The sequence below is a fragment of the Hypanus sabinus genome, chromosome 10 (assembly GCF_030144855.1).
Source record: "Hypanus sabinus isolate sHypSab1 chromosome 10, sHypSab1.hap1, whole genome shotgun sequence".
In the NCBI taxonomy this organism is placed as follows: Eukaryota; Metazoa; Chordata; class Chondrichthyes; order Myliobatiformes; family Dasyatidae; genus Hypanus; species Hypanus sabinus.
The window spans coordinates 139,811,172-139,835,902 of NC_082715.1; positions in this window are offsets into that span (position 1 = coordinate 139,811,172).

Genomic DNA, 24,731 nt, shown 5'->3' on the forward strand with positions numbered 1-24,731 from the left:
CAAAGGGGCTAAGAATGGTGCCAGAGAGCAAAACGCTTGAAATTCTCTCTAATGCCTCTTCTTTCCTTCTCAAGGTGGCAGGGATCCTGTCAGTGTCGGTGATCAACAGCGGCACTCAAACTGGGGTCCTTCATAGCCGTGGGTATCTGCTGTAGGAGTTCACCAAGCGGCCTAGTGCTTTGGGTATCTCCAGGAGCGGCCTGGAAGACGCAAGCATTCGGAGTGTGGCCCAGGAGCGGCCTGGCTAACGCGTGACGTGAGATCGGGACACTGAGAGAGCTATCGGTGGCCTCTGCATTCGAGCCATCACTCTCTCTCCCTCTTTCTCTCTCAATGGTGAAAGAGAGTTTGCTGCTGATTCTCATGTCAGGGAAATGCAAAATTAAGTGATGCTGCGTACAGTAAAACACCGAAAGAGTGAGCTGCTGGGCCTACCAACTCAGTGTGGCAGGACAGACACCTCGCTCCCTAGTTAATGATTGAAAGCGCCTCTGGAATGTTGGAATTCTGGGATCAACAGCGGTTTTTGATGGACTCCAGATTATGGTCTCTTTGGGGGCTTTGCTGTTGGTTGCAAACTGGGTGTTGAGGGCTGATGCATTTGTAGAGGCAGCTGGAGGGAGGGAGTGGAGGGACGGTTGATGCCTTTGTAGAGGCAGCTGGAGGGAGGGAGTGGGGGGATGGTTGATGCCTTTTCAGAGGCAGCTGGAGGGAGGGAGTGGAGGGACGGTTGATGCTTTTCAGATGCAGCTGGAGGGAGGGAGTGGGGGGACGGTTGATGTTTTTCAGAGGCAGCTGGAGGGAGGGAGTGGGGGGACGGTTGATGTTTTTCAGAGGCAGCTGGAGGGAGGGAGTGGAGGGACGGTTGATGCTTTTCAGATGCAGCTGGAGGGAGGGAGTGGGGGGACCGTTGATGTCTTTGTAGAGGCAGCTGGAGGGAGGGAGTGGGGGGATGGTTGATGCCTTTGTAGAGGCAGCTGGAGGGAGGGAGTGGGGGGACGGTTGATGCTTTTCAGAGGCAGCTGGAGGGAGGGAGTGGGGGGACGGTTGATGCTTTTCAGAGGCAGCTGGAGGGAGGGAGTGGGGGCACGGTTGATGCTTTTCAGAGGCAGCTGGAGCGAGGGAGTGGAGGGACGGTTGATGCCTTTGCAGAGGCAGCTGGAGGGAGGGAGTGGAGGGATGTTTGATGCTTTTCAGAGGCAGCTGGATGGAGGGAGTGGAGGGAGGGTTGATCTCTTTCTGCTGTTTGTGCATGGGCAGGGAAGGTGGGACTCCAGCGTTCTAACATTTCCCTGTCATTCACTCCTTGGGGTTTTTATTCTGTTTCCTGGATGCCTGCGGAGAGTCAGAATTTCCAGTCGTGTACTGTACACATCCCTGAGAATAAATGGAACCATTGAATCTTTGATCTTCCCCTTCCTGAAGTCCACAATCAATTCTTTGATTGTACTGACACTGAGGGCAAGGTTGTTGATTCAACACCACTCAACTAGCTGATCTTTCTCACTCCTGTATGCCCTCTCGTCAGCATCTGAAACTCTGCCAAAAATGGTTGTGTCATCAGGAATTTATAGCCATCATTTGAGCTGTCCCTAGCCGCACGATTGTGGGTGTAGAGAGAGTAGAGCAGTTAGCTATGCACACATCCTTGAGGTGCGCCAGTGTTGATTGTCAGCTCGGAGGAGCTGCTATTTTCGATCCACACAGATGGTGGTCTCCCAGTGTGGCAGTCAAGGATCCACTTGCGGAGGGAGGTAAGGAGAATCCCAACTCCAGGCCTCAATCTCTGGACTCACTGACAAATGGATCTCAAGCATATAGCCCACATCCAACCGCATCTACGTTGCTGGCTTTCGAACACAGAGCAAAGGCCTGTCTGACAGCCCTGTCCCTAAACCTAACTAAACCCCTAAATCCCGTCTCAATGCCCAAAACCATTCCTACAAACTTAAATAAACAGCGCTATCTAGGCTGTGACTGCTGCTCAGTGCCATCTTTGAATCAATCGGAACAGGAGAAACTATGCATCCTTTATGCTGCCTTCTGTTTTTCACATTCCCTAGAGGAAAAATAGAAACACAAAATGCAAGTAAAGTCTCAAAGCTCATTCAGATCAAGCAAAAACACAAGAGGTTCTGCAGATGCTGAAAATCCAGAATAACACACTCAAAATTCTGGAGGAACTCAGTAGGCCAGATAGCATCAGGACACCTGGTGAAGGATCTCACAGGGACTATTGACTCCTTATTCCTCTCCGCAGATCCTGTCTGACTGAGTCTGTTCCTGCAGCATTTTGAGTGTCTTTCTTCAAATAAAGCAAGAACTGTTTTCTGCTGAGGAAAGTATAAGGCACTGAATGAAAACATGAATGTTCAGTTCAAGTTTAATGTCATCTGACTGTACATATACACAACCAAACGAAACAACTTTCCCCCAGACCACAGCTCACCCACATGACATATACGTATCACATACAGCACATAATACAAATATTACCACAAATAAGTTAATAAAATATAATTCACACAAAGAAACAGATGAGGCACAAATTCCAAATTTCTCTTAAATGTTGAAATTGAACCCGCATCCACCACTTCCGCTGGTGGCCCGTTCCATCACCCAAAAAGTGAAGAAGATCCCCTCATATTCTCTTTAAATATTTCACTGTGCACCCTTAACAATGGGTGTAATTTCTGACTTATGTGTGTGCAGGAGATGTTAGAATGGTGGGGAGTTAGAAAACTGAGAATTCCATCATGGAATGGCGAAGTAGACTCAATGGGCCAAATCAAGTCAAGTCAAGTCACTTTTATTGTCATTTCGACCATAACTGCTGGTACAGTACATAGTAAAAATGAGACCACGTTTTTCAGGACCATGATGTTACATGACACAGTACGAAAACTAGACTGAACTATGCAAAAGAACAACACAGAGAAAGCTACACTAGACTACAGACCTACACTGGACTGCATAAAGTGCACAAAAACAGTGCAGGCATTACAATAAATACTAAACAGGACAATAGGGCAAGGTGTCAGTCCAGGCTCTGGGTATTGAGGAGTCTGATGGCTTGGGGGAAGAAACTGTTACACAGTCTGGTCGTGAGAGCCCGAATGCTTTGGAGCCTTTTCCCAGACGGCAGGAGGGAGAAGAGATTGTATGATGGCCTGATACTGCTGCTATATCTACTTATGGCCTAAATTTTCTTGGTGTATAAGGGCACCTCCAACTTGGGCCTCTCCACTCAGCTGACAAATCCAAAGGACGAGCCGTTTTGCATCAAATCAAATATTGTCAGTCTAGTACCTGTCCTCTGTGCCTACACCTCAGGGACTGCAGCGGGTCAAGAAGGCAGCTCATCACCACCTTCTCAAGGGAAGCCAGGGATGGGCAATAAATGCTGGCTTAGCTGGTGACACCTACATCCTGTAAATTAATAAATTTTAAAAACTAGGGAGAGCAATATTTCGGACAGACCAGATGGGCCAATGGGACTTTCTGTGCTGTAATGCTCTATGTCTCTAAGAACTCTATATGTAAAGGCATGAAGTTGGTCCCACATTCTCAACATATCCAAAATGCAACTTGTATTCCATGTCATGCTTCCATGCACATTTTAATAACTTCATAAGCTCCTCAGCCTTTCACTTTTATATTTTTTTCCAAATAATCCTCTCTCCCATAATTACTTGTTCATGTTGTTTAGAATATCAACTTTATAAGTGCCAACTTCAAAAGCTTTACGTCGTTTCATGTAGGAAGTTGTCTCAAAAAGGTGGCATCCAACATTAAGGACCCTGTCTCCCAGGACATGCCCTCTTCTCATTGCCATCATCAAGGAGGAAATACAGGAGCCTGAGGACATGCACTCAGCTTTTCAGGAACTGAGGCTGAACAGACTTTTCAAACTAGCTGTCTGAAAACAGGTCCTTTCTTGTTGAATTTGCAGTCTAGTGCAATGGAAATTAGTAATGGCCTGATGGTATAACAGCCCGGAGCGTCGGAGTTTGGAGTTCAACTCCGATACTGTCGGTAAGGAGTTTATGTGTTCTCCCTGTGAGCAGCGTGGGCTTCCTCCAGGCACTGCGGTTTTCCTCCCACAGCCCCAAGACCAGTTAGAAATGTAACACCCTGGGAAAGGTTTCACTGCTAACGTAACGGTCTTTCTGTAGAAGCAGTGTTTGGGTCATGGTCAGAGATCATGGGAGCTTTGGAATGTGAGCTGGGTCCTTTGTTCGGCAGGAGAGGAAGAGAGAAGATGCTGTAGAGAGCCGGTTGTAAGATTTGACCCAGTGGGGGACTGTGATTCGACGGAGCCAGGTGCAGAGATCGACTGTGGATCGGTGAATATGGATTTTGGGAAGCGTTGAGCTCCAACTTGTGCACGTTTGACTGTTTAATTTTAACAGGGCCCCTTTTGTTTTTTTTTTCTTTTCTTTACTAACCCTTTAGTGAAGATTCATAAATATAATTCCTTTACTCGTACGCAGCGTGCTGTTATTTCGAGGCACTGAGTTGTAACAGGGTGGCATCCACACAGACCAGGGTCTGGGGTGGGAGAGCCGTCTCTATCTCACGGGTTTGGCGGGACCGGAGTGTGCCTTCCCTAGACTTACACAGTCGAGGAAGCCAGCGGGGTTTCAGAAGGTTAATTGGACATTATAAATTGTCCTTGATTAGGCCAGGGTTAAAGAGGAGGGTTGTTGGGTGGTGCAGCTCATTGTGCTGGAAGGGCCTGTTTGGCAGTGTATCGCTAAATAAAATAATAAATTAATTCTATAACACATCTTCATCAATAGTTCAATCGTTCCATTCAATAGTTCCATTTATCATCAGAGAATAGATACAATATACAACCTGAAATTCATACTCTGCAGACATTCTCGAAACAAAAGGGAAAAAACCCCAAGAATGAAAGCCAGCAGTGAGAATTTGTGTCCACAGGGCCCAGCTTCAGGCCGAACCTGGAAAGGCTGAAATGCAGCCAATCGGCAAACTCCAAGAACAGCAAATCGTCATCGTGGCAGAACCGTCATCGTCTTTGAGTGCTGCTGTAGATCAAAGATCCCAATAAGACCATTATCCCAGCAACCCAGAAAGGAAAACAGAGACACATTAAAATAGGAAGAATTCAACTGTTTTGCTGATGAGCTGGGAGAAGTCACCCTCTGGTGCTACCTTCATCTCCGCCCCAAAATTTCACTCTCTAACATTTGCCTTATTTTCACCGCAGTACTGATCTATCATTCTATCATTTCTACAAGTGCATTAGCATCAACTGTCTATCCCCCTCCGTAGATGCTGACTGACCTGCTGAATTCCTCCAGTGTGTGTTGCTCTAAAATCTATGGTCTGCATTTGAACATCTTTGCTATTTGTGTATTATGATTGCTGGAAGAGGGAACTTTACCTTTGCTGTCAAAAACTTGACTGCCTGTCATCCCTCAGAATTACCTTAAACAATTATTTTCCGAGAAGGAGATATGTGAAATATGCAGGGGTGTTGACTTCTTCGGTCTTTCTTTCTGGTTTTGAAGCACTGGATACCTGACATACTTTGTACGTGATTCAGAATGAATGTAGTGTTAAAGTATGAGAGATGTCTTAGCCTGGGGAAGACCCCCATGTTTCATTGACAAAGGGATTGTTTTCAAAAAGCATTCCTTGCCAGAAAAAATAATTGCACAACACGAGTCTGATTTACGGAAACCCATTGGCAAATAAAATGTATTCTCAAGATAAAAGATTAAAAGATTGGCTCGATTTGTTACATGTGCATCAAAAGATCAAAGAATACGGTGGAATGCTGCTCTTGCATCACCCAAGGATGTGCTGGGGGCCGTTCACAAATATCGCCATGCTACCATCACCAATATAGGACGTCCACACCTTTCCCAATGATGTTAAATAAATGTAGCAGTTCATTTGCGTACAGGAGGTAAGAACAGGGAAAAGTAGGCAATGTGAACAATTGCCACAGTGTGGTTCCTGACCTTGAAGTGCAATTTCTGCAGAGACCATGGTGAATGTTGAGATATTGTACACAGCACATGAAACAATACTGTACAGCACAGGCCCTTTGGCCCACAATGTTCTGCTGGCCTTTTAACCTGCTCCAAGATCAATCTAGCCCTTCCCTCCCCCATAATCCTCCATTTTCTACCATCCATGTGCCTATCTAAGAGTCTCTTAGGTGTCTCTAATGTATCTGCTTTTACCAACGTTCCACACACCCACCACTTGCTGAGTGAAGTACCTCTGACATTTCCCCAATAATTCCTCCAATCGCCTTAAGATTATTCTCCCTCATATTGGCCATTTCTGCCCTGGGAATAAGCTGTGTCTATCCACTCTATCATCTTATCATCTTATACACTTCTACCAAGTTGCCTCTCATCCTCCTTTGCTCCAATGAGAAAAGAAAGCCCTATCTCACTCAACTTATCCTCATAAACCATGTTCTCTAATCCAGGCAGTATCCTGGTAAATCTCCCCTGAAGCTTCCACATCCTTCCTATAATGAGGCAACCCAGAACTGAACACAAAAGCTCAAAATGTGGTCTAACCAGAGTTTTATTGAGCTGCAACATTACCCCATGGCCCTTGAACTCAGTCCCCTTACTAATAAAGCCCAACACACCATATGCTTTTGTTAAGGGATCTTTATAGGATCTATGGACATGGACCCCAATGTAGTCATCTTAAAATCTATTCTTTTAAAATCTATTTCAAAGTTGCAACATAAAATATTGCTTGAAGGAGCTCCCATGAAGTTCTTTGAGACAATGCTCTATGACAAGTGAGTTTCACAAACATGTTATTTGCTCAATAATTTAAGCACCGTAATCAGGAACAACAAGAATAAGCAGGGCTTTTCTACAATCCTCCTGCTCCTCCACACAATGGTTTTAAACTTCTGATTCAAGGTTCAAGATTGCTTAATGTCATTTTCAGTACAAGTGTAAAGAAGAACAAAATAATTGTTACTTTGGATCCTCAAAAATCACAATAAGATAAAAGAACACAATAATAATGATAATAAAATGGTATGATATAATACATAAGATAGTTTTTATTCATAGATCGATTGTATGTCTGTAAAATGATGTTAGGCTCAAGAGTGGTCAGACATAAGGAGACTGACATGAAATAACAAAGTTGTGGGGGTTGGGGGTTGGGTGATGATGCTGATCGGCCTTCCTGCTTGGGAAAAGTAATTGTTTTTGTGTCTGGAAGTCCTGGCATGGATGCTACATAGCCTCCTCCCTGACGGGAGGGGGGACACACTGTTCCTGATCCCTCATGATGTTACTGGCCTTTTTCCAGCACCTTTCTGAATGTAGTTACATTCTTGATGGCAGGTCGGCTGGTGAGTGTGACGCTGCCAATAAAAGAAAGATTGGATGTGGTGGCGATGGTTGAAAGATAGTGGTAAGTATATACTGTATACCCTTGATGTCAGGTGGGCTGGTGCTGGTGATGCATTGAGCAATTTTGACAACCCTCGCTTGTCAGTCACCAATCTGGTCTCAAGTGAAAATCCTGCTCATGCAGAAAATCTGAAACCTAATCAGAGAATATTGGCGTTTCTTGAAATACATTAAGACAAACAGAAAATTACTGTTTCTGCCTGTTGGCCATGTCTATGATAGATGTTCTAATCAAACAAGACAGGACCCTTTAGTGGAAAAATAAGAGGTTGAGTGGCAGCTGAAAGTATGAGTACATATGGAATGTCACCAAAGACTTTTGCAAATTTTTACAGATGTACCATGAGGAGCACTCTGACTGACGCATCACCAATTTGTATGGAGAGCCACTACACAGGATTAGTAAAAGCCGCAGAGGGCTGTACACTCTACCAGCTCCATCATGGGTCCAAGCCTCCCTACCATCGAGGGCATCTTCAACAGGTGACCCCTGCCATCCCTCAGGAAGGCAGCACCCATCATGGAGAGCTTGACCATCCTACCACCAGGGAAGGAGGAACAGAATCCAGAAGGCACTCACTCATTCAAAGTTTTAGGAAGGGTCTCTTCTCTTCTCTTCTACCACCAGGGAGGAAGTACAGGATCCTGAACACCCACACTTAGTGTTTTAGGAACAGTTCCTTCCCTCTGAACCCATGATCCCTACTTCACTTTCTGATCTCTTTTGGGACTACTTATTTATGTCTTATTATTGTAACAAAGTTTTTTTTTCACACCTTGCACATCACTGCTGCTGCAAAACAACAAGAATGCCAGTGATAATAAGCTTAATTTTGGTTCTAATTCCGACTAGCATGAAGCATCTGGTGGAGAGATTCATTGCCAAATGGCAAATGCACTGGTTTTGCAACTTGTCACAAATGTAATGCCGCAGCTGATTTAAGTTTTGATGCTCATCTGTAAACTCAGCCAGGTTTCTCTACCTCCTGCTCGATGGTAGTAGTGAGAAGACAGCATGCCTGGATGGTAAGGGTTCTTGATGACAGAGCTGCTTTCCTGCGACGTGCTCAGCAGTGGAGAGGGCTCTGCTTGTGATCGGCTGCCATGTATCCACCATTTTCTATAGGCTTTTCCATTCCTGGGCATTGGTATTTCCATACAAAGTCGTGTTCCTCTTCCACTACTGGCTAGCATTCTTGTGTCAGTCTCTCCCTGCCAGTACATAGCCTCTCCAACAGCATCACAAGCCTCGTTTAGTGCCTCCTCACTGGCGAACTCCTTTCCCACTCTGGCTGGACTACTGGGTGCGCTGAGGAGGTCTGGCCCCTGCACATGTAGCACACGGGACAACCGGTGTGTGGACACGCCCTGGCATGCATGAGCCAGGTGCCCAGCTATGGGTAAGTAGACCCACTGCTCTGGAGAGGTGAGGGCTACAGGAGTAAACCCAGACAGCAGATCCAGAGTGGAGCCCCTCAGTCAGATGGATGCCATTGAACAGCCTTCTGGCAACTCCTGAAGCCAAGTTGATGCCAAACGTATTGCTTCATAAGCTTTCCTTTGGATTACACGGGTGAGGTCGAGAGTGGGATCTTGACAACTGGGCATCTCAGGATCTCCGTACCTTCCACCCAGGCTTGTGATGATCATCATCACCCGTTGCACAAGTTTGTCTTCTTTAGCACATTGGTCGTTTATCACTTTCGTAAATTCTATTGCATTTCTTTATTTTTCCTGTAGATGCCTGCAAGAAAATAAATCTCAAGGTAGTAAATGGTAGCCTATATTCACTTTGATAATGAGGACTTTGAACTTTGAGGAAGAACAGCAGCTTTTTTGAAACTTTGTTTTAGTTAGGGTTACAGCGTGGAATAGGCCCTTCTGGCTCAATGACCTGCACAGCCCAGCAACCCACCTTTTTAATCCTACCTAATCACAGGACAATTTACGATGACCAATCAACCTGCTAACTGTCTTTGGATGGTGGGGGAAATCAGGAGCTCCTGGAGGAATCCCATGCAGTTCTCAGGGAAAACGTACAAACTTCTTACAGTATTGAACTCCGAACTCAGGCACGCACTGAGCTTTAACAGTGTTACACTAACTGCTATGCTACTGTGGTGCCTATTGAAGAAAGCTGCACACCATTGTTTTATAGGGAAATTAGAGACAAACAACAAGTCAATCCTTCTAATAACATCAACTCCCAAAATAATTGCCCTCCTCTTTTCTGAAAATCTGACTTTCTTCTCTGTCCTTGGCCTAATGGGGAGATGGAACTTAGTTTCTGCTGGCCAAATTATAAACGTAGAAGTTTCTGCAGATGCTGGAAATCCCAAGCAAACTGCACAACTGTTATTCCCCCTCACTGATGCTATCACACCTTTTGAGTTCCTCCAGCATTTTGTGTGCATTCGGCCAAATTAGAATTCCCCTTTTTTGAGTTTCCTCTTCATGCGATCTGTAAAATATGTTGATGACGTCCTGTGCACGTCAGTTATCTAAACAACAAAAGAGTTTCCCTTTCATGTACAGAAAGTGCTGTTGGAGTTGAACACACACTCAGAAGCTACTTTACCAGGTATCTCCTGAACCTAACAAAGTGGCCACTAAGCGCATGTTCATGGTCTTCTGCTGCTGTAGTCCATCCACTTCAAGGTTCAATGTGTTATGTGTTCAGAGATGCTCTTCTGCACACCACACATGGCTAGTTGAGTTATTGTCACCTTCCTGTCAGCTTGAACTGGTATGACCATTCTCCGCTGACCTCCCTCATTAACAAGGCAGTTTTACCCACCAAAATGCTGCTCACTTGATGTTTTTTTTTAATTTTGTATTTTGCAGCATCCTTTGGAACTTTAGAGGCTGTTGTGCGTGAAAATACCAGGTGATCAGCAGTTCCTGTGATACTCAAACCTTCCTATCTGGCACCAACAATCATTCCATGATCAAAGTCACTAAAATCACATTTCTTACTCATATTGATGTTTGAAATACACAACAACTAAACCTCTTGACCATATGCATTGAGGTGCTGCCACACAATTAGCTGATTCAATCTTTGCGTTAATGAGCAAGTGTAGCAAATAAAGTGGATACTGAATGAAGCTTTAATCCATTACGCTTTGCCATCACATTTCTCTTGTCATGTTTAAATGATCTGGAATGAACCACATTTAATTCTTACCCTCAATCACAACATTATTGAAGATCTCAATCTACTTTGACTGCCTGAAGCAAGGGAGCGGGTTATTTACTTGCAGATAATGTGACTGGAACTATGATCCTTAATAAGTGGAATGTCGGTCCCCCAGTTTTGCTAACCCGAACGTTCGCTGATTAATTAGTTTGGTAGAGGTGAGCAACCAAGACAATTAATCTATTTGTTCAGTGGTTATTCCACTGAAATCCCAAAATAAAATACCTAGCAAGCAAGAAAGTGCATTGTCTTTCGTGTAAAATATGCCAAGAAGTCTCTATTTATTGCTCAAGATTCGAGATCGTTTAATGTCATTTTGGGGACAGGAAAACAAAATAATTGTTACTTGAGATCAGATGTTGCACAGAAAGACATAATAATAATAAGGACTCACAATAAATATAAATACAGCAGATAGCTTATATACATACTTCCTGTGGTTTTAACGGGGCACACCTGCGCAGGCCCATGGATGTCAGCCAGTGAGAACAGTGAGAAGAGTTTAAAAAGAGACGATTATTTCTTCGGTGGCTTGATTGGGGCACGACTGCACAAGCACATGGACGTAACCAGTGAGAGCAGCAAGAAGAGTTTAGAAGGAAACAGCTTTATAGAGCGGGCGTCAGAAGAGCAGGTTAAGGAGTAGAGGGAGATAGAGTTGGAAGGTTTTGGCTCAACGGGGCTCCGGCAATAACGGGTTGAGGCGAGGTACATTGCTCCTCCAGAATACAGACAGGAAGAATGCGTGTGAGACCAGTGTTCTGTGCTCAGAGTCAGATGTGGGAAGTCAGGAAGACTCTCAGCCACCCGGACGGCCACCTCTGTGCCAGGTGTGTTGAGCTGCAGCTCCTTAGGGACCATGTTAGGGAACTGGAGCTGCAGCTCGATGACCTTTGTCTGGTCAGAGAGAGCGTGGAGGTGATAGAGAGAAGCTATAGGCAGGGAGTCACACCAGGGCCTGGGGAGACAGATAAGTGGGTAACAGTCAGGATAGGGCAAGAATCAGAGGCTAGAGATCATCCCTGTGGCTGTATCCTTTAATAATAAGTACTCCTGTTGGAGGGGGAACGGCCTAACTGGGGGAAGCAACAGTGGCCACGCCTGTAACACAGCCCTGTGGCTCAGAAGGGTAGGGAAAGGAAGAGGATGGCATCAGTAATAGGGGACTCTATAGTTAGGGGATCAGATAGGCAATTCTGTGGATGCAGGAAAGAAACGTGATGGTAGTTTGCCTCCCAGGTGCCAGGGACCGGGATGTTTCTGATTGCATCCATAATATCCTAAAGTGGAAAGGAGAACAGCCAGAGGTCGTGGTACATATTGGTACAAATGACATAGGTAGGAAAAGGGAGGAGGTCCTGAAAACAGATACAGGGAGTTAGGAAGGAAGTTGAGAAGCAGGACCACAAAGGTAGTAATCTCGGGATTACTGCCTGTGCCACATGACAGTGAGTATAGGAATAGAGTGAAGTGGATGATACATGTATGGCTTAGGGATTGGAGCAGGGGCATAATTGGGAGCTCTTTTTTTTTAGAATCAGAATCAGAATCAGACTTTAATCACCAAGTACCTGTGCACATACAAGGAATTTACTTCCGGCAGATGTTGTCTCTCTGCTCATAACAATAATAATGATAAATATAAATGAAAATATAGATTATACATACAAGTAGTGCAATCCAAGTAATAGTTAGCCGACAGTTAACCGGCAGTTAACTGTTCAGCAAAGTGATCGCAGTAGGGAAAAAACTTCTCCAGTGCCTATTAGTCTTAGTCTGGAGGGATCTGAAGCGCCTACCAGACGGAAGCAGTTCAAACAGTCCATGCGCAGGATGGGAGGAGTCCTTTATGATGTTCCCCGCCCTCTTCTTCAACCTGGAAGAGTACAGGTCCACAATAGAGGGCAGGGAGGCTCCAATGACGCGCTCCGCAGTATTTTGGGGCAGGAGTGACCTGTACAAAAAGGACGGGTTGCACTTGGATCTGGGGGAACCAATATCCTGGCGGGGAAGTTTGCTAAGGCTGCTGGGGAAAGTTCAAACTAGTATTGCTGGGGGGTGGGATCCAAACTGAAGAGACGGAGGAAGAGATGGTTGGCTCACAAATAGAAAAAGCTTGTAGACAGTGCTTGTAGGAAGGATAGGCAAGTGATAGAGTGATGGTTTGAAATGTGTCTATTTTAGTGCAAAGAGTATGATGAACAAAGCGGATGAGCTTAGAGCGTGGATCAGTACTTGGAGATATGATGCTGTGGCCATTACAGAGACTAAGATGGCTCAGGGGCAGGAATGGTTACTTCAAGTGCCAGGCTTTAGATGTTTCAGAAAGGACAAGGAGGGAGGCAAAAGAGGTGGGGGTGTGGCACTGTTGATCAGAGATAGTGTCACAGCTGCAGAGAAGGAGGAAGTCATGGAGAGGTTGTCTATGGATACTCTGTGGGTGGAGGTTCGGTATAGGAAGGGGGCAATAACTCTACTGGGTGTTTTTTATACACCACCCAATAGTAACAGGGACATCAAGGAGCAGAGAGGGAGACAGATTCTGGAAAGGTGTAATAATAACAGGGTTGTCGTGGTGGAAGATTTTAATTCCCAAATATCGATTGGTATGTCCCTAGAGTGGGGGGTTTAGATGAGATGGAGTTTGTTAGGTGTGTTGAAGAAGGTTTCCTGACACAGTATGGTGATAAGTCTACAAGAGGAGAGGCTGTACTTGATCTCGTATTGGGAAATGAACCTGGTCAGGTGTCAGATCTCTCAGTTGGAGAGCTTTTTTGAGATAGTGATCACAATTCTATCTCCTTGACCATAGCATTGAAGAGGGATCGGAAGTTAGGAAATCATTTAATTGGAGTATGGGGAAATATGAGGCTTTCAGGCAGGAACTTGGAAGCATAGATTGGGAAAAAATGTTTTCAGGGAAACGTACAGAAGAAATCTGGCAAATGTTCAGGGGATATTTGCATTGGATTCTACAAAGGTATGTTCCAATGAGACAGGGAAAGGATGGTAGGGTTCAAGAACTGTGGTGTACAAAGGCTATTTAAAAACTAGTCAAGAAGAAAGAAGAGCTTACGAAAGGTTCAAAAACTAGGCAACGATAGAGATCTAGAAAATGATAAGGGTAGCAGGAAGGAGCTTAAGAAAGAAATTAGGAGAGCCAGGAGAGGCCATGAAAAGGCATGGTGGACAGAATTAAGGAAAACCCAAGGCATTCAACAAATATATGAAGAGCAAGAGGATAAGATGTGAGAGAATAGGACCAATCAAGTGTGACAGTGGAAAAGTGTGTATGGAACCGCAGGAAGTAGCAATGGTACTTAATGTATACCTTGCTTCAGTATTCACTACGGAAAAGGATCTTGGCGATTGTAGGGATAACTTACAGCGGACTGAAAAGCTTGAGCATGTAGGTATTAAGAAAGAAGTTGTGCTGGAGTTTTTGGAAAGCACCAAGTTGGATAAGTCACCGGGACCAGAGGAGATGTACCCCAGGCTACTGTGGGAAGTGAGGGAGAAGATTGCTGAGCTTCTGGCGATGATCAATGGAGACAGAAGAGGTTCTGGAGGATTGGAAAGTTGCAGATGTTGTTCCATTATTCAAGAAAGGGAGTAGAGATAGTCCAGGAAATTATAGACCAGTGAGTCTATAATTGTCCAGTCTATAAAAGTCCAGTATTTGTTAAGTTGATGGAGAAGATCCTGACAGGCAAGATTTATGAACATTTGAAGAGGCATAAAATGATTAGGAATAGTCAGCATAGCTTTGTCAGAGGCAGGTTGTGCCTTACAAGCCTGATTGAGCCTGATTAAACACATTGATGAAGGTAGGGCCATAGATGTAGTGTATATGGATTTCAGCAAGGTATTTGACAAGGTACCCCAAGCATGGCTTATTGAGAAAGTAAGGGGGGATCCTTTCTTTGTGGATCCAGAACTGGCTTGTCCACAGAAGGCAAAGAGTGGTTGTAGACAGATCATATTCTGCATGAAGGTTGGTGACCAGTGGAGTGCCTCAGGGTTCTTTTCTGGGACCCCTACTCTTCATAATTTTTATAAATGACCTGGATGAGGAAGTCAAGGGATAGTTAGTTTGCTGATGACACCAAGGTTGCGGGGTGTTGTGGATACTGTGGAGGGCTGTCAGAGGTTACAACGAGACATTGATAGGATGCAAAACTGGGCTGAGAAGTGGCAGATGGAGTTCAACCCAGATAAGTGTGAAGTGCTTCATTTTTGTAGGTCAAATATGATGGCAGAATATAGTATTAATGGTAAGACTCTTGGCAATGCAGAGGATCAGAGGGATCTTGGGTTCCGAGTCCATAGGACACTTAGCAGATTGACTGTGTGGTTAAGAAAGCATATGGTGTATCGGCCTTCATCAGCCACGGGATTGAGTTTAGGAGTCGAGAGGTAATTTTGCAGCTATATCGGACCCTGGTCAGACCCCACTTGGAGTTCTTGTCGCTTCACTACAGGAAGGATGTGGAAAGGGTGCAGAGGAGATCAACAGGGATGTAGCCTGGATTGGGGAGCATGCCTTATGAGAATAGGTTGAGTGAACTTGGCCTTTTTTCCTTGGAGCGACGGAGGATGAGAGGTGACCTGATAGAGGTGTACAGGATGATGAGAGACATTGATTGTATGGATAGTCAGAGGCTTTTTCCCAGGGCTGGTGGCTAGAATGAGAGGGCACAGTTTTAAGGTGTTTGGAAGTAGGTTCAGAGGAGATGTCAGGGGTAAGTTTTTTATGCAAAGAGAGTGGTGAGTTCATGGAATGGGCTGCCAGCAATGGTGGTAGAGGTAGATACAATAGGGTCTTTTAAGAGACTCCTGAACAGGTACATTAATCTTAGAAAAATAGAGGGCTATGGGCAACCCTAAGTAATTTCTAAGGTTAGGACATGTTCGGCACAGCTTTGTGGGCTGATGGGCCTGCATTGTGCTGTAGGCTTTCTAAGTTTCTATGTTTACATTGATTGTTTCTCCATAAAGTGACTCTAGGCACAGGAGTCTGTACATAAGGTGACTGACAGGAAATGCTATATGACAGTGTTTAGTGGATGGAGGTGTTGATCAGCCTTACTGTTTGATGTAAGTACCGGTACTTGATTTTGAGTCTGGTTCTCCTGGCATGAATGTTATGTAGCCTCCTCCCTGAATATAAGAAATTGTACGACTGAAAATAGTCTATAGTCCAAGTCCACATCCAGAACACAGAAAACCCCAGGAACGCTCTCCAGGCCCAGCGACAAACCTTTTCCTCTCCGTAGCAGAGTCATCAAAAAACAGGCAGCTGGCACTGACCCTATGCACTCACCTCTATGCTTCAAACTCCCTCCTTGTTTTAATTGGCAAACAATGGAAGCTTAAAGCAGCAAAATGGAGTTGATCAATGGCTTGCGCCCCACCCTGCCGGCTCCTTCTCCCGTCCAGCACAATGCAGCCTCCATGCCGTGCAGTAACGCAGCGTGCCAGGGTGCTCTCTACTGCGCATCTGCAGGACATGAGTACCAATGTGCACAGTCCAGATTCTCTGCCGCCTTCTCAGAAAGTAGGCAGTACTGGGCACGGAGATGTGCGGATGTAATTAAATCATCACAATAGCAAAATATAGCTTATTATAACCAAAAGGTGCCTGTGCTATCATGGCACTGGACAGGGGATGTACACAATTAATTTATTTTATTTATTTAGACAGACATCATGGAACAGGCACTTCTAGCCCAATGGGCCACACAACCTAGCAACCCACCGAGATAACCCTAGCCTAATCACAGAGCAATTTAGCATTTTCAGATTCAGATTTAGAATTCTAACCTATATACAGTAATCCTTGGTTGCTGAGACAGGGATTTGCATGCAGGAATGCCCAAAACCTCCTGTTAAAGCACCATATTTAAAAAATTTTTTCTACGGTGCACAGATGGTTAATTTGAGGATAAGAAGCTAAGATGGTCTGTGAAAGAAATCAGCACATTTTCTGTGGGGTGAGTGATTCTGTCTGTCTGGAAGGTTGGAGTGCACAGGATCAAGGTCACTCAGATGCCAGCAAAGACAATTAAAAAAAAGAATGAGACTCATTTGAGATTATAACAAGTTGAAAGAAATCTTGATTGTATCAGCGTGAAGAACATGCAGAAAAGATTCACTTGACAAGCATTATGATAACAAAGTAGGCTTGGAAAACAAAGGTACCCTGAAATTTCTTTTTCAACTTCAAGTATTTGTTTTACTGGAATGCTGGAGAGTATGTGCTATAATGAAAGATTGGACAAGATATGAGAGGCATAGATAGAGTAGACAGGAAGTATCTGTGGTGAACTACATATACCTGTCTGGACACGCCCCTCTGCTGACTGCCCCTGTGGCTCCTCCCACAGACCCCTGTATAAAGGCGATTGGAGGCACTGCTCCTCCCTCAGTCTCCAGGATGTCGTATGAGGATCTCTTGCTGCTGACTGCTCTCTTCCAGCGAATAAAAGCCTATATCTCGCCTCACGTCTCCGAGAGTTATTGATGGTGCATCAGTATCATTTTTCAGAGTGCTTGTATTTAAAGTAAGAGAGGACAATTTCGAAGGAGTTGTGAATGGTAAGTTTTTTACAGACAGTGGTGGATTCCTGTAATGTGCTGCTGGGGTGATGGTAGAAGCAGAAATAGTAGAGACTTTTAAGAGATGTTTAGATAGGCACATGAATATAAGGAAAATGGAAGGTTATGGACATTACGTAGGCCGAAGAGTTGAGTTCAGTTGGCCATTTGGTGACGAATTTAATTGGTTTGGCACATTGTGGGCCATAGGGTCTTTTCCTGTGTTCAGTGATCTAATCTGTGGATTCCACTGAGATGTATGTAGTCATGCAGAGATAGTGTTGCTTACAGAGAGGTGTAACAAACAAATTTATTTTGCATTTGCATGAAGATTAATCTTGTTGCGCAACTGTCTGTCATAAATCTGTAGAGTCAACCAGCCATGTCAGTAAGACCAAGGAGTTGATTGTGGACTAGGAAGGGTACGACGAAAGAACACGAACCAATCCTCATAGAGGGATCAGAAGTGGAGAGAGCGAGCAGTTTCAAGTTGCTGGGAGTCAAGATCTCTGAGGATCTAACTTGGACCCAGCATATTGACACAGCTGTAAAGAAGGCAAGACAGCAGCTATATTTCATTAGGAGTTTGCAGCAGTTTGGTTTGTCACCTAAAATACTCGAAAACTTCTACAGATGTACTGTGGAGGCTACGTCACTGTCTGGTATGGGGGGAGGGTGTTGTGGTACTACAACACAAGATCGAAAGAAGCTACAGGAAGTTGTAAAGTTAGTCAGCTCCATCATGGAGACTAGCCTCTAGTATCCAAGAGTATTATCAAGGATCGGTGCCTCAAAAAGGCGGTGTCCATTATCAAGGATCACCATTACCCAGGGCTTACCCACTTCTTACTGTTACCATCAGGAAGGAGGTACAGAAGCCTGAAGGCACACAGTCAGTGATTCAGGAACAGCTTCTTCCCCTCTGCCATCCAATTCCTAAATAGACATTGAACCCATGAACACTACCTCACTTTTTTATTATTTCTGTTTTTTACAACTATTTTAATTTAACTATTTAATATACTTTCTATAATTGATTTATATATTTGTTTTTTTCTCTATGTTATCACGTATTGCTTTGTACTGCTGCTGCTAAGTTCACATATTTCAAGACATGCCCACAATATTAAACTTGACTCTCATTCTGATTCTGAAGTTAGAGGTTAAAGTAGGATGTGGAATAAAATATGCATAAACACACAAATTCCAGTGTGTACTTACAATGTATTGAAAATGGAAAGGCCTAAAGAGAGCTGATGTGGAGAGGATGTTTCTTAGAGTGGGAGAGCCTAGGACCAGAGGGCACAGCCTCAGAATAGATGGATGCCCATTTAGAACAGAGATGAGGAGGAATTCCTTTAGCCAGAAGGTGGTAAATCTGTATAATTTATTGCCGCAGATGGTTGTGGAGGCCAAGTCATTGGGTATATTTAAAGCAGAGGTTGACAGGTTGTTGCTTAGTCAGGGCATTGAAAGTTACAAAAAGAAGGCAGGGGAATGGGAGGGCAGTATATCAGCCATGATTGAATGGTAGAGCAGACTCGGTGGGCCGAATGGCCTAATTCTGCTATTATATCTTATGCTAAACAGCATTATGGAAAGTGGTGTATAGTGCAGGGGTAATAGATGTAGTTCAGTCATGTGATTTTTATACTAGCAGCTCAGTTGGATGGTGGTCCAACTAACAGTTGGCCAAGATGAAAAAAAGAGTTCTGATATACAGTACCACTGTCCACTCCCATAACACAACTGTGTTAAAAAGCTGATTATAACAATGTCTGATTTTGTAAATAGTCCATAAAAATGCTTTGAAATGGTCAGAGGTACACCATAAATGGAAAGGAAATTGTATACTTCTGTTCTTCTCTTGTTGCCTACAGGAAAATGAATTTCAGGGTAGTGTACAGTGACATGTACGTACTTTGGTAATACATTTACTTTGAATCAAGAGGACTATAGGAAAAGGCCTTTCTTTTGCAGCATGTAATTGAAGTACATTGGCTGCAGAGAGATGAAAGGTGGTTCCATTGTAACCCTTCAAAAGGGGGCAGATGACAGTGTAGTCATTAGAGTAACACTATTACAGCAACAGCTTTTGCTAATTGGGGGTTCAATTCCCACCGTTGCAAGGAATTTGTATGTTCTCCCCGTGACCTTTTAAAGACGTACAGGTTTGAATGCTGGGGCGTGCTGTGTTGGTGCCAGGTATTTGGCAGCAGATGTGCTGTTCAGCACAACCCTCACTGGTCTGATTTGATGCAAACAGCACATTTCACTGTATGTTTCAGTGTACAAGCGACAAATAAGGCTAATCCCACTTCTTTAAGATGGTATTACGTAAATGTATAATGAAACAGAATTTGCATGGGCTGTGGAATGGAAAAAGAGAGTTGAGCTGAAAGAGGGCCAGCAGACACATGATGGGTTGAATGGCCTCATTTACTGCTGTAATCTTACTTAGGGATACAGCACAGTAACAAACCCTTCTGGCCCAATAAGCCTACAGCACTCAGTTACACCGATGTGACCAATTAACTTCTTTGGACTGCAAGAGGAAACTGGAACACCAGGACAAAACCCATGGGGTCACAGGGAGAATGTACAAACTCCTTATAGGCAGCGTCGGGATTTGAACCCGTGTTGCCGGAGATGTAATGGCATTAATCATTGAATAGTTTTTTGAAAATCATAAAAGCAGGTAACTGAAGTCCAGGTGATCAAAACAGAATGAAACATGAAATACAGAAGGAATGTTATGTATTTGGAACAGGTTACCAGCATCGGTGACAGAAAGGAAAACAGTCATGATTTTCAGTAAGGAACTTGTCAGGTGGCTTATCGTGAATAGAGAGCAAAGGTATTGGAAATCCACTTCGGGCTCGCTGTGGAATGAACTAAAGGGAGTAGAAATTTCTCTTGCTCGATGCAAATTCAACACACACACCAGCTGGCTCATACTAACCCAGAGAGGATAAATAAATAGATAATCAATACGCCTCTGGACTCCTCAGTCAAGAGGCAATAACCCAATATCTTGTTTGTCAAGCTAAGAATCTTCTAAATTTCAAGCCAAGTTCCTCACATTTATCTAAACTATTAATGTTCTGTGTGATTAAGATTAGCTTTGTTTATCACATGTACTTTGAAACATTGAAACATAAAGTAGAGTGACTAACAAAGTCTGAGGGTGCACTGGGGGCAGCCAGCAAATGCCGCCTTGCTTCTGCTGCCAACAAGGCGTCCCCACAACTGACCAGCCCTAACCTGTGTGTGTTTGGGATGTGGGAGGAAACCGGAGCACCCAGAGGAAACACACACACAGTCACGGGGAGAAGTCTCCTTAAAGACAGTGTCAGCAATTGAACCAGGGTCAGCGATTGATGGCATTGTAAAACTTTACGCTAACCGCTATGTTGCTGTGCCGCCCAAAATACAGTCCTAGTCTATTCAAACTCTCCTCATTTTGGCAAGCTGGCTGCCTCAGGAAGAAGCTTAGTGAATTTTCCTCCCCATGCTCCCTCACTGGCAATAAAATCTTGTTTTTGATAGGGAGAACAGAACTTTACGGCCACAAGACATAGGAAAAGAATTAGGCCATTCAGCCCATTGAGTCTGCTCTACCATTCCATCATGGCTGATGTAAGAACCCTCTCAACCCTGTTCTCCTACCTTCTTCCTATAGCTTTTGACCCCCTCATTAATCAAGAACCTGTCAACCTCCACTTTAAGTATCCTAAATGACTTGGCCTTCACAGCCATTTGTGTCAATAAATTTCACAGATTCACCACCCCCTGGCTAAAGAAATTCCCTCTATTCTGAGATTCTGCCCTCTGGTGTTAGACTCCACCACTATAGGAAACATCTTCTCCACATCCACACTGTCTAGACCTTTCAATATTGTATACCCAAACAGGTGTACAGAAGGAAATCTGTTCCCACTTGGATGTTGTTACTGCCAATTAAATGCCACAGGTCGCAGTCTTTACAATATTGCTTCTAGGCTATTGCTCACATTTCACACACTAGAAAAAAAATGGCAGATAAACCAAACCAAAAACAGTTAAAAGATCTGTGAGAGATTACAGGAAGCATGTAGAAAAAAATCTCCCCATATGTTAATTAGTCTTGCTGAGACTTCCCTTCCTTGAACCTACCTGTTAAATTAAAATTGCATAACATTTAAAATCACAAAAAACCCTTCAGTATAACATTGCACTGCCAATAAAGGGTGTGGCCTGATTATGCCCAAGATCGAAGAAGGCAATTGTTGAAACTGTCTCTTACAGATATTGGTAAGAGCACATCGCCAAAGGTTACAGGAGTTAGAAGTATGATTTCCAACCAAGTTTAATGCTTATTGTATTTAAATGTTTATTTAATTGTATATAGCCCTGCCTAAGGACCATGTTCGTTCTGAAGGTTGCCTGCACCTGGTGTCTTGTCTTTATCTGCTGCTCAGTTAAAGCATGCAACGTCGCTGATGATCTTATAGGAGCAAAAAGCCCTGGGGACATCATCATCGGGGGATTATTTCCAGTCCATCAGCAGGTGCAGAACTTAAATCACGTCAAACCAGACCCATTGCAATGCACAGGGTAAGTGCTCTGTTTCTCTTCCTTTTGATTGTTCAGTGGAATAAAGAGTCATTAACAAAGCTGGATTGGTCCACTATGATCTTAGAGTTTAGAATTTAAATGGAAAAGTTTCATTTCATAATCCAAACTGATGAATCCAAGGTTCCTTAAGGTTGTCATAGTTGGGGGAAACGAGGATAAGAGCCCACTACCTATTAAATGTTCCCAATGGCATGCATCTCAAATAGCCTTTCTCAACCAAGTATAACTTTCAGGTACTTCAACCTTCATGTATAGGCTTAACTACTAAGCCTGCAAGAATCATTTCTCCTGACAGGAGAAGGGGCAAAGGCAGGTTACTCACACCTTAGAACTAGTCACTTCGGGAAGGAGGGACTCATCATCTGTGGTTGGCAACTCATCTAGGAGAAGGAAAACTGATCTCAAACCTCTGATACCTTGTGACTGTACCTATTCATGGGGAAGGCTTTGGGGAGTAAAACCCAAGGAAAATTCCAGAGCTGGAGTCCCTGAGGCAGCCCTACATTGAGTTCAAGGTTGACTGGCAACTCCTGCGTTGCCGAGGAGCCAAATTGTATCGGTCTCTGCCGTTCTTTTGGATTCATCAGCTGCATGGAGAGGGGAAGACTGCGACATGGGCAACTGCTCGCTCTCCACATTGTACAGACCTGGCTTGCGATTCTCGACAGCTAGGACACAATGTCCATGGTCAACCCCAGCCAACGGAAGCCTCAAAAAAGTGGACAAAAAAAAACTGTGCTGAGGGATCTTGATCTAATTATAGGATGTCCAAAGGAAGCATGTAGCTGTTCAGAAAGATTCTGGATAGAAGCAAAATCAATATTGTTGAGCATTTTCTCCCACTTTCACATTCACTCCCTAAGAGCTTCTTCTTCTTAATCTTAAGCTCATCATCCCTACTGGGGCATAAGTTGCCAACAGTTCCTTCCTCTCTCAGGGGTGATGTCTTTGGAGGTTCTGTTGGCATTTCTGTTACTCTGGATTTTTAGGGGATGGGACTCCAGCTCATTGCTCAGCCCTCCTCCTTCTGCAACTTGGCTTGGGACCGAGCAAGGTGGGGTTACAGTCAGTTTGCATATGGAGATATTTTCCAGGTGCTTTTTGTGTTTGTAGCTCTCATAGTCATGGCATGGCTGCTCTAGTCTGTATTATCTCTGCTGAGAGCTGATGATAGTGATGAAGGGCAGAGGAATGTGGCATTTCTTTGGATTTTGTGTCATTGTTATGTGGTGGATGGGGAAGACATTTTGTGTGGAATGTGCAATTAGTTTGGGGTCCAGCTCTTCGGTAAAATTCCATCAATCTGTCACTGGGCTGTTGGCTCATCCTTTCATTTACTTAAACTCACAACCACTAATCACTTTTTATTTAATCACTGTCAAACAATCATCGAGGCGCCGCAGTAGTGTAGCGGTCGGCATGACGTTATTACAGCTCAAAGGGTTGGAGTTTGGAGTTCATTTCCGGCTCCGTCTGTAAAAGGACTGCACATGCTTCCCTTGAGCACGTGTGTTTCCTCCAGGTGCTCAGGTTTCCTCCTACCTGGCTGCAAGGTTAATTGGTCATTGTAAACTGTGATTAGGCGAGTGTTAAATTGGTGTGTTGTTGGGCAGCGCAGCTCGTTGGGCTAGAAAGACCTGCTCTGTGCATTATCTCTAAATAAAACAAATAAATAAAAAGAGGCTACACATCGACACCTCCACCCATGATTCTGATTCTGCTTCTGATTCTGAATATGTGCTGACAAAGGGTCTCAGTCTGAAACGACAATTGTTTATTCATTTCCCTAGATGCTGCCTGACCTGCTGAGCTCTCCCCAGCATTTTGTGTGCGTTGCTGTGTATGTAACAGAAACTTACACATTGTGCTTCTAGGATTGATTTTCTATTTATAATTATTGTGCTTTTTACACATTTTTTTTATGCTGCATTGGATCCAGTGTAACGATCATTTTGTTCTCCTGTACTGAAGGATGACAATAAATTGGCTAGAATCTTGAATCTATAACACATTTAGCTAGGGGTTTTTTTAAGGAATTTGAGGGATTTTTTAAATTATTTATTAATTGCTACTTACCTGAAACTACATTTGACTGACAAAGCAAATCTGGAATTCAATGAGGCTCTTTAATTTATTGGCCCAAACTGGGGTCAAACAGCCCTCAGACCAGGTACTCAGGTGTACAGTCATTCCCATTACATTGACAAAGGAATTTTTATTCTATGAGAGAGGATAAGAATCTCGCAAACACACAATGCCAAGAACACTAATAAGACTGCAGACTACATGGTTCAATGATTCAAGACTTGTCAATTTGTGCTTGAGTTATAGAAACACACACAAAAAGAAAGCACACTGCGCGATGACTAACGAGAAAATCTGCGAATGCTGGAAATCCAAGCAGCACACACGAAACCTCAGCAGGCTAGGCAGCATCGATGGAAAAGAGTACAGTTGCCTATCGGGTCAAGACCCTTCATCAGGACCGGAAAAAAAATATGAGGAGTCAGAGTAAAAAAGTGGGGGAGGGGAGGAAGAACCACAAGGTGAGAGGGTGAAACTGGGAGGGGTGATGTAAAGAGCTGGGAAGTTGATTGGTGAAAGAGAGACAAGGCTGGAGAAGGGTGAGTCTGATAGGAGAGGACAGAAAGCCATGGAAGAAAGAAAGGGAGTTGGAGTACCAAAGGGAGGTGATAGGCAGGTGAGGGGAAAAAGTGAGAGAGGGAAATGGGAATGGGGAACGGTGAAGGAAAGGGGGCATTACTGGAAGTTCGAGAAATCAATGTTCATGACATCAGGTTGGAGGCTATTCAGACAGAATATAAGGTATTGTTCCTCCAACCTGAGTGTGACCTCATCGTGACGGTAGAAGATGCCATGAACTG